The sequence below is a fragment of the Alligator mississippiensis genome, chromosome 3 (genome assembly GCF_030867095.1).
Source record: "Alligator mississippiensis isolate rAllMis1 chromosome 3, rAllMis1, whole genome shotgun sequence".
Lineage (NCBI taxonomy): Eukaryota > Metazoa > Chordata > Crocodylia > Alligatoridae > Alligator > Alligator mississippiensis.
In genome coordinates, this window is record NC_081826.1 from 110,554,323 (window position 1) to 110,564,657 (window position 10,335).

The 10,335-nt window shown below is 41.9% G+C and overlaps 1 long non-coding RNA gene across 1 annotated transcript in view; it reads left to right on the forward strand.

Moving 5' to 3' along the window:
- LOC109283870 (uncharacterized) overlaps positions 1-7,760 on the forward strand; it is a 29,930-nt gene extending 22,170 nt beyond the window's left edge. The window contains exon 4 of the long non-coding RNA XR_002091178.2: positions 236-7,760. This is a non-coding gene — a long non-coding RNA (uncharacterized LOC109283870). The remainder of the gene's footprint in view (positions 1-235) is intronic.
- The last annotated feature ends 2,575 nt before the right edge of the window (positions 7,761-10,335 follow it).

Sequence of the window (10,335 nt, forward strand, 5' to 3'; positions counted from 1 at the left end):
GATTTTTAAACCAGTCTATGCATGCCAAACTTCTGTTCTGTTACAGGTATAGACTGGTTTTGTTCCACTTATACTGGTAAAGGTGACCTGGCCTATATGTTCTGTACTCCATCAGCAGAGGGTGCTGCCTAGACATCATTATCTTGTGTTGCTCTTTGCTCTTCTTCTTAGTGTCAATGATAGATAGTTGTTAATAAAGATGGTTCCTTTGTTCTTCCCTATGTGATCTCTTCAGAACAAGAACCCCATAGATGCACTATCTTGGCAATGAAGATGGAGCCTGCTGAGACACGTGCCTACAGTTTGGAGTAAGCAGTGTACCAGGAGTGATCCAGAAGGTCATGGCTTACTTGCAGGTCTTAAGGGAGTTGTTCCATGTTTTGATGATGTCCCAATCAGAACAGGGTCCACGCCAGACTTAGTTGTCCAACTGCTAGAAGTGTTATGCTGGATCTCCAATGCTGGTCTGAAACACAAGCAAGATAAATGTGCTTTTAGAGGGTTGAGTTTGGAGTTCCTGGGGTTCTGAGTTGATGCCACTGGAATTTATCCAACAAATGCAAAGATAGAAGCTATTCATAAGGCTCCAACACCTAAGAATAAGCAGGAACTGCAAGTGTTCTGGGTCTGCTTAATTTCTACCATTCTTTCCTAAAAGACAAGGCTACAGTTGCCGAGTCTTTGTATCATCTGTTCGATAAAGATGCCACCGAGAAATGGAGTAAACTGCACAACAAAGCTTTCAGTGATGTGAAATGATTGTTGTTGTCTTCTGACAGTGTACTATTCCATTATGACATGGAGAAACCACTTCTACTTACTTGTGATGCTTCATCATATGGAGTGGGGGCTTAGTCACTTGCAGAATGATGGACACAAAGCTTCCATTGCCTTTTATTCCTGAACTATGAATAAGACTGAGAGTAATTATGCCCAAATTGACAGGGAAACTCTTGCAGTTGTTACTGATTTAGGAAATTCCATGACTACATATATCACTGCAAATTCACAATTGTGACAGATCATAAACCCTTACTAGAGTTATTCACCAAGAGTGGATGAACATCCCAAATCATTTTATCATGTATGCTTTGCTGGTCCTTACTTTTAAATGCATGACTATGGATTTCAACACTACTCTTGGAAGTCGATAACAAATGCCAAGTCATTTGCCATTATCCTGTTCTGAATTTACTGTTTTTGCTATGAAATTCTGATGCTAAAATCCTCTTCCAATCCTCCTCTCCAGGCAGATAACATGGCTTGTATGGCTGCTGAAGATCCAGTGTTAGGCTGAGCACTAGACTGGGTATGGAAGGGGTGGCCTTCAGCAAGGGTTGAAGATGAATTTAAGCCATTTATTATACTTTAACATAAACTTTCTGCCCTTAAGGGATGCCTCCTATTGGATAACCGAGTGGTCATTCCCAGTGCAGGTTGAACACGAGTTCTTGATGTTCTCCATGCAGGTCATCCAGGGATTATTTGTATGAAAGCACTTGCCAGAAGTTACATCTGGTGGCCAAAGATAGATGCTGACATTGAGCAAACAGTAAAGAGGTGTGAACTATGCCAAGCTACACACTGTGCATCAGCTAAGGCTCCAATCTATCCATAGGAGGTGACCAGGACATCAAGGTCTTGTTTGCATGTAAATTTTGCTGCCCCTTTCCATGGCCAGATATTCTTTATTGTCTCATAGTGGTTGGAAGTTGTTTCTGTTGCGTCAATGACTTCATGCACTGTAATCCGAGTATTATGAAAACTGTTCACAACTCATGGTCTTCCAGATATCAGTGTGTCGAACAGTGCTGCTCAATTCACTTTAAGTTTAAGGTTATGGTTATGTTCACACCACATCCTCACTATTCCACCTATCATCAAATGGCCAAGCAGAGCAGATGGTCTGAACTACTAAAGCTGCATTGAAGTGAATTGTTGATGGCGATTAGAAACAATGACTAGCTAATACCTTACTACAACAGCATATATCTCCATGCACTGCTACAGGTCACAGTCCTGCAGAACTACTGAAAACTCATTTGGATCAGCTCCACTCAGATATGGTAACTCAATACTAGTGCGTTTGGTATTCGGTTACCGGATAGACCAGAATAGCTAAAAATGTTTGAGCTAATAATAGGAGATTTAAAAATTTCCCTGATATCTGTCAGAAGAAAAAAACAGTAAAATATAAAACTGTCTATCAAGTTCTTAACAAGTTTATAGAACAATTTTCTACTTCAAAATGTTAAAGAAACAAGATAGTCAGAACCATTTATTAGGTTCTGACCAACAAGGATGAACAGATTAAAAACATGAAGATGATCACGAATTCTGGAGGAATTAATATGGTATGATAGAATTCATTCTTTTAATTAAAGGAAGGCCTGAGGATTATAAAAACAAGGACCTGGACTTCTGAAGGCAGATTTCAACCAATTAGAGAAACAAGAGGTAGGAGTTGATGGAAAAATTATAAAAAAGGAAAAGAAAAAGGAGTTCAAGGAGACTAGTAATTTCTAAAGGACATAGTATTGGAGATACAATATCATGCTATTCTAATGCAGAGAAGAGATAGAAGACCAATGTGGATAAACAAGTTGTTTTTAAACTACCTTGGGGGAGGGGGGTGAAAACACACACACACACACACACACACACACACAAAATCAAGAGAGCTATACAAGCTATGGAAGGAAAAACCTATCACTAAAGAACCATAATGAACAGCATGAACATGAACAAAAATCAGGAAGGCAAAGGCACAATACAAGTTAACAACTGGCAAGATCTATTACAGACAAGAAATTGTTCTGTAAAAACATCAGATAGAAGAACAGATCTGAAACTGTCAGTCCACTGCTCAATGAAGAAGGTTAGATGTTAATGGGAAAAAAAAAGCAAACAGACACACACACTGAAAACAAACCCTCCTTTGTTTTAGGTCTTTACTGCAACCAGACAATTAGCAAAGTTAAATATATGCAGAGAAAGGGAGAGATAAAGATCATAATAACCAATAACATGATTGGAGTAATATACAATTATGATAGGAAGGATTTTGACACAGGACATCTCTTAGCTTCCTGGGAGCATGTCCCCATGAGCAGGAATGTGCATTTCCCCAGGAACAAACACTAGTGGCACAATATGTGCTGCTGCTGCTTGTCCCTAGAAAACACCTGTGCACACATGCTCTGGCACTTGGCGCACTGCCCTGGGTAGGGTAGGGGAGGCTTAGGCCAGCACCTGGGATGGCCCCAGCAGCTTTACCAGGGGTTCTGAGGGCTGGGGATCTTGAGGGCTGCAGCCACGGCAATCTGGCAGCCAACGCATGGCTCTAGCTGGCCAGACTCTGGTTTCTGGTGGTGCATGTACCACGTGTACTGCCCCACTTTAAAGCATGGGTTTGTTTGTTTTTTTGAGTCTGGAATCTCTTGGTGTCACAAACAAAAAACCCCAAATCACATTAACAGTGCAGGGAATGCCTGCATGTGCACCGCATACCACAGGTTCACACTCATCTGAACATGCCCTGGAAGTCCAGTATAGTTCAACATTTTTATTAATGACTTTGAATGCAGAAAAAAGTCAGGATTAAAATCTAAGGCGTTCTTGATAATTTGGAGAATGGTGCTATATATTATTCTAAAATAAAATTTGACATTATATCTGGACCATCAAATAATTGCCTTGGCAGTAGTACTGACAAGAGAGGTATGGAGATTATGGTGAATCACAAACTCACATTCGAGTCAGTAACATTTCATAGACATTTGGACTGGAAGGACCCCAGAGGATCATCGAGTCCAGCCCCCCAAACCGGGGGCAGGAAGTCAGCAGGGATCATAGGATCCCAGCAAGATAAGCATCCAAATGTGTCTTGAAGGTGCTCAAAGTGGGTGCTTGAACCACCTCCATGGTAGTCTATTCCAAACCTTGGGGGCTCGGACAGTAAAGAAGCTCTTTCTTATGTCTAGCCTGAATTGGTCACAACAGAGTTTGTAACTGTTCGTTCTTGTCATCCCTTGGGGCGCTTTGGTTCAACAGACATTCCCCTAGATCCTGGTTAGCACCCCGATAAACTTATAGGCGCTCACCAGATCACCCCTGAGCCTGTGCTTTTCCAGGCTGAAGAGTCCCATAGCTCTCAGCCTCTCATCATAAGGTCTGTTTTCCTGACCTCTGATCATGTGCGTGGCTCTCCTCTGGATTCTCTCAAGCTTCTCCACATCCTTTTTGAATTGCAGAGCCCAAAACTGGATGCAGTACTCCAGTTGTGGCCTCACCAAGGCCGAGTACAGTGGAAGAATGATGTCCCAGGATTTGCTTGAGAAGCATCTATGGATGCAAGCCAGTGTTTTGCTTGCTTTACTAGCCACAGCATCACATTGAAGGCTTATGTTCATCTTGTGGTTAATCATGACCCCCAAATCCCTTTCATCTGTAGTGCTAACCAGCATAGCACTGCCAAGCCTATAAGCATGCTGCAGGTTTTTTCTCCCAAGGTGGAGAACCTTGCATTTTTCGGTGTTAAACACCATCAGGTTCTCATCCACCCATTTCCTGAGCCTGTCAAGGTCAGCCTGGATCACCCTCCTGTCCTCAGGTGTGGATGCTTTTCCCCAGAGTTTGGTGTCATTGGCAAACTTGGCCAGTCTGCTTCTGACACCAATGTCCACATCATTGATGAAGATGTTAAATAGTATAGGCCCTAGGACAGAACATTGAAGGAGTCCACTGGTGACCGTGCACCAAGACGATTGGCTCCTGTCAACCACCATCCTCTGGGTCCTCCCGCGGAGCCAATTTCCCAGCCAGCCAATCACGGTGAGGTCGAGACCTCAGTTAGCCAGTTTTGCCAAGAGGTGATCATGGGATACCAGATCGAATGCTTTTTTAAAGTCAAGATATACAATGTCAATCTCTTCCCCCTTGTCCAGGTGATAGGTCACCTGGTCATAAAAGGAAATGAGATTGGTCAAGCAAGACCTACCCACAACAAACCTATGCTGGGTATCCCTCAGGATATTGCCTTCAGCTAGTCTGTTAAGGATGGCCTCTTTGATAATCTGTTCCAAGACCTTCCCCAGGATAGAGGTCAGGCTGATGGGCCTGTAGTTTGCCTGATCTACTTTCCTCACTTTCTTGAAGATTGGCACGACGTTGGCCTTCTTCCAATCTTCAGGCACTTCACCAGAGTGCCAGGAGCTCTCAAACGTCCATGCCAGGGGCTGAGCTATGATGCTTGCCAGCTCCTTGAGTACCCTTTAAGTCAGGGCTGGTTGACTTAAAGGTATCCAGCCTGTCAAGGAGTTCCTTCACAAGGTCAGCTTCAATGGAGGGCAAGGAATCTCCCTCACCCAGGCCTCCCTGACCCACAGTGGGCAGGGGCGTTCCATGGGACTGGTGAAAAACTGACACAAAGTACCCATGTAGCAAGTTGGCTTTTTCCTGGGCATCGGTTGTCAGTTGTCCCATCTGGTTTAGCAGGGGTCCAGTGTTGCCCTTGCTTTTCCTCCGGCTCCCCACATATCTAAAAAAGGACTTTTATTGTCCTTGATATTTGTAGCTAGCTGGAGTTCCGTCACAGCCTTGGCTTTGCTGGTTTGCTCCCTGCAGGTCTGGACCAAAGCAGAGTATTCCTCCTTGGTGGTGGTTCCAGTCCTCCATCCTTTGTAGGTCTTCCGTTTAAGATGCAGGAGGTCCGCCAGTTCCCTGGAGAGCCAAGGGGGCTGCTGTGCCCTTTTGCTGCCAACATGCTGCTATTAGAAGAAAAAGCAAATGTAATTTGGGTTGCAATAATGACAGTATTGCATATAAGATAAGGAAGGATACTTGCCTTATTACTGGTTAGGCCTTGGGTGCAGTATGCTTTTTAGTCCACTTTTGGCTGTTTCGTAATTGATAGCGTTGGAAGGGACCTGAGCAGATCATCAAGTCCAACCCCCAATATCCAGGGGTCAAAGAAAACCCATGGGAAAAAAATAGTAGAGCAGCGCATGCCACTCAAAACCTGAGCCTGGGTCGTCAGAGCTATGCTGTAGCTGCTGGCCAGGCTCTGTGCAGCAGGATCACTGCTGCTGCAGCCCTGGGAGGCTCCCAGGACCCCAGGTAAAAGCTGCGAGGGCCAGCCCAGTGCTGGCCTCAGTCTCCCCTACCCCACTCAGGGTAACTTGCCATGCATCAGGGGGTGTGTAGCACAGGAACTAGTGGTGGAACGAGGTGCACTGCTACTACTTGCCCCTGGGGAGTAGAATATGGCAGTGGGTTTAAACTACCAGAGACAGATTTAGATCACATCTCAGGAAAAATGTAACTGTTCAAGCAGCAGGACAATGGAGCACACTGACTGACTAATACAATTGTTGAAACTCTTGCATTTAAGATTTACAAGAATAGAGGCTAGGAAGGCATCTATTTGGGATGGTTAGAAATAGCCTAACCTGCACCTGTGCAGGGTTCAGACAAGATTAACTTTGGTATCTTTTCTACTTTGAATATTCAATGATTTTATAAAGATACAATGCAGATATAAAACAATCCTATTAATACATCTGCACACATTTAATCATGCATTTTCTGTTCTGCATTTACATTTCAATATACAATCCTTCGTGAACAAAAATCTGAACTGAAACAACTGTTAAATGTTTTGAAGCTGAAGTAGGAATGTGGTGACCTGTCACAGATCTCTAATTCAGTATTCCTGGAACAATTTTTCTTTTGTTTTTCCTCTATTTTTAAAGTTATTTTTATTTCTCTTTTACAATCAAGTTAAATTGTTGGTAATTTCAGCTTAATGGGGCTGAAGATTTACACATTTTCCATATTTGTTATAAAGTTTTCTAGGAAGTCATTTTTCTGATGGCATTTCTCTCACACTGAAATTATACATGCAGTTTCACAATTTTGTAACTGGTACTGAGCATTTTACAAATCAGCAGTCTACTAAAATATAAGTCCACACTATGTCAAATATAATGATGTATATTAATACATCAATATTTCACTAAACCATATGGTTTATAATATGCATAAAATATTGATTTCCTCTATCCACTTGGCAGCATTTGAAAAAAGAAAAAAAAACACTTTTACTCGCATATTAATTAGTATTATCATAAATAAATAGAACTAAGTGTCAGTGTGATTTAGTTTCCTGTCCATTCAATGTATTCATTCAAGTTGCTGAAGGATCTTAATGGTGGGCAGTACCTCAATAGTTTAATAAAAGTAATCTAATTCTTTGATTTGATTTAATCAGAAAATTATAATTCATGATAATCTAGGAACCATAAACTCTAAATTTACAAGGTTCTAAGACATGGCACAGCAACAATATTAACATTTATAGATGACAATTTTATAGTAAAATAGAAGCAATTTTTTGGATTCTCAACTGATTAACTCTATCACTAAACATTTACTACTATGAGGAATGCCTTGTAAAACATTTTGATCAATAGTTTAACCTTTGTCCAAGCTTGTCTTGTACTGAAAATATCTATTTGCATTGAATGCTTTTGTCATTGTTGTCTGGAGACAGATTGACATCATTGTTTCTTCTACTTTATATTTATATTTTCTTAATTGAGTTTTGTTCCTAACAGCAAACATGCCTTCATATTCCATTTTTGTAATGCTTGTTTTCATGTATAAGCCATTGTTTATCTTCCATTGCCCTTGAAAACTTGAAAAAAATACTACTATTATTTCTATTAACAAAAAAAGCACACATCATCTATTACGTTAAATTTGTCTGTATTTTATTCTCTTAATGCAGTTTTTACGCATCTGAATAAAAACACAAGAACATTAAAAAAGGTGTTTTTTGGGGGGGTTAAGAAAAATGTAAAAAGTATTCTGGAGACATTTGTTATTTACAGAGGATTAGAAGTTTAATGACACACACAAAAACATTTTTATTATTATGTGGCTGAAACAAACCCAACATGATAATTGTAATACAAAAACATGCTGAAATTTATTCAGAGAGAATGTGTTTACTTTATTATTGCAAGTAATTTATACTGGAGACCAACTTGTCCAGAGTAGCAGGAGGTAGACACATTTTTTCATTAATAACGGAGATGGCCCATAATTTTTACATCAATTGTCTTTGTTTGCAGCATGAGAAGCTGATTTAATTAAATGAAAAGACATATTGTAGAATATACAATATCAGAAAAAATTATTGCAGAAAAATACACAAGGGAAAGTATTGCGATTTGTCAGATAGTAATGACCTGTTCCCACAACTCAGTTACAAACAGTGAAATGTTTTACAAAACAGGACCTATAGGCTGGCCACTGAATTCCCTCACCTTATTAAACCTTCTAATTTCTTAATATATTTTTACCTTTTACTCAAAAGGTCTTTAATATATGTATGTACATGAGTGTTTCTTGGTTTAAAACAATTGCAAAAAAAGACTGTCCAGATCAGCAAAAAGTAAAAGGCAGATTTTTAATTAAACATCTTCCAATGGCATATATAAAACATTCTAAATAAATGATAACCACTAAAAACGAACACTTGTGATAGACCCAAATGGCAACTTAGTGACTTTGTAGTCAAGTGCCGTCTTAGTTCTCTTCATAGGCATTTAAACCTCATTTAAGTCTCTTCTTAATGCTATCCCTTTCTCCTTATATTTTTTCATTCAGCAGTTGCCTTCTTGATTATACCATTTTCTCATGCTGGGGGATTACCCTAGATCAAAAAAAAATCTTGATTCAAAACAATTATGCAGCATCAACATTTTTAATAAAAACTGACTACCTCTGGCTCCTCTGATACAAATTAATGTCTCCAATGCAATATAATCTACAGAGACGCAGGAACAACATGAGTGTTATGAAAATATTCTGAGTGTTTTGTTTTACTACTAATCAGTAATATGTTTTTTCTATTCCTGTTCATCAGTCTGTCACGTCACTACCAATTGCATGAAGAAAAATCTTTTCAGAATAATGCTCTGCCATGTCACGTTGAAGTGACTTGTTAGGAGCTGAGGATGCTTTGTAGTTTCCGGCATCAAGCCTCTAGTCCCTTGTCTTTCAAGGTGAACAGCAACAGTAGAGCCACTTTGATTTCAGTGGGACCCTTATGCAGAAATCTGCCTGGATGGAGCACTGCTAAAATCCAAGGGTTCTACTTCTATAGGTCAGCTTCACATGCTTCTTTATATTAATAGGAAAATAAGATGTAGGTTTTCTTGCCAGCTCTGCTGTTAAACTCCTCTGTGAACTAGGACAATCTAAGTCATCTCACCGACTATTCTTGTCTGTCCTGTTTACCTAGACTGTTAATTGTTGGGACACTGGCTCTTCCTGTGTTTGTATAGCACATGGCATAAGAGGGACCCACTCTTGGCTGAGACCTGTAAGCAATACTATAATACAGATAGTTAATAGGGGTGCACCAATAGAGATTTTTTGGGGTGATACCGATGGTTGATTTTTAATGAGCCATATCAGCTGATACTGATCCAATTGCTGATATGCAGCCAGGCAGCTTGGAGAACGGTGTCTGGCTGGTAAGTCTGTTGTGTGGGAAGGGGCGTTGGGTGGGGGAGCAGATAGAGGCTCCCATGGTGAGGGACAGGGTGGGGCTGGGGCAGGGGCAGGTGCTGCACAGCCAGGGTGGGGAAGGATGGGGCAGGGCATGGGATGGAGGCATAAGCGGCTTGTCCAGGGGGCACATCTCCCACTGCTGCATGCACCCTGGGGAAACATGGAGGGCATACCCCCAGATCTGTGTGCAGAGCGAAGGCAGGCTGTCGCTGCAGGCTGAGGCCAGGGCAGTGCCAGGCTCTTCCTGGTGAGGGGGAGGGAGGGCAGGTTTGGGCCGGGACTGCACTCGGGGTGGGCAGCGGTGGTGCTAGGAGGGGGATATGGTGAATTTTGGGGTGGCTGCAGTCCCCCCCCCCATAGTCTCCTTCCCAGCACTGCCGCCGCCCACCCTGAATGCAACCCGGCCCAGCCCCCCACTGGGAAGAGCCCAGCACTGCCCCCAGCCTCAGCCTACAGTGCCAGCCCACCCTCACCCCATGCAGATCCAGGGGCACATGCCCCACATGCCTCCCTGATACGCAGTCAGTGTATCATGTCAATGCAGCCAATGTGTGGCAGCCACCTTGGCTGCCTGCTGCACTGTTATGCTGCTAATGCTACACAATACTGCAGTGTGGATGTCAGCTACATATTCTGTACAGACATTCAGGGAGGTCAGGGAAAGGTTAGATTGCATTAAAAAAATGCTACCTGATCTAACTTAGTAAGGTCCACACCTGGGCAGACACTAGTTAGTTGGATCCATGTGAAAAC